We start from the raw sequence: 284 nt of genomic DNA, 5'->3' as shown, positions 1-284 counted from the left end.
GGGTGGGATATGGGGCATGGATGGGATATGGGGCAGGGATGGGATATGGGGCACAGATGGGATATGGGGCAGGGATGGGATATGGGGCACAGATGGGATATGGGGCACAGGTGGGATATTGGGCATGGATGGGATATGGGACATGGATGGGATTTGGGGCATGGATGGGATATGGGGCAGGGATGGGATATGGGGCATGGATGGGATTTGAGGTGTGGATGGGACATGGGACACGGATGGGACATGGGACATGGATGGGATTTGGGGCACGGATGGGATTTGGG

The 284-nt window shown here is 57.0% G+C and overlaps 1 protein-coding gene across 4 annotated transcripts in view; it reads right to left on the bottom strand.

The window, feature by feature from the left end:
* The window catches only part of COL16A1 (collagen type XVI alpha 1 chain), a 23633-nt gene that overhangs the window by 5354 nt on the left and 17995 nt on the right, over nt 1-284 (bottom strand). The gene's annotated exons all lie outside the window — the stretch shown is intronic.

The sequence above is a fragment of the Parus major genome, chromosome 23, assembly GCF_001522545.3.
Source record: "Parus major isolate Abel chromosome 23, Parus_major1.1, whole genome shotgun sequence".
NCBI classification, from domain to species: domain Eukaryota; kingdom Metazoa; phylum Chordata; class Aves; order Passeriformes; family Paridae; genus Parus; species Parus major.
The sequence above is the reverse complement of the archived record's forward strand: the minus strand, read 5'-3'. Positions and strand labels throughout refer to the sequence as shown.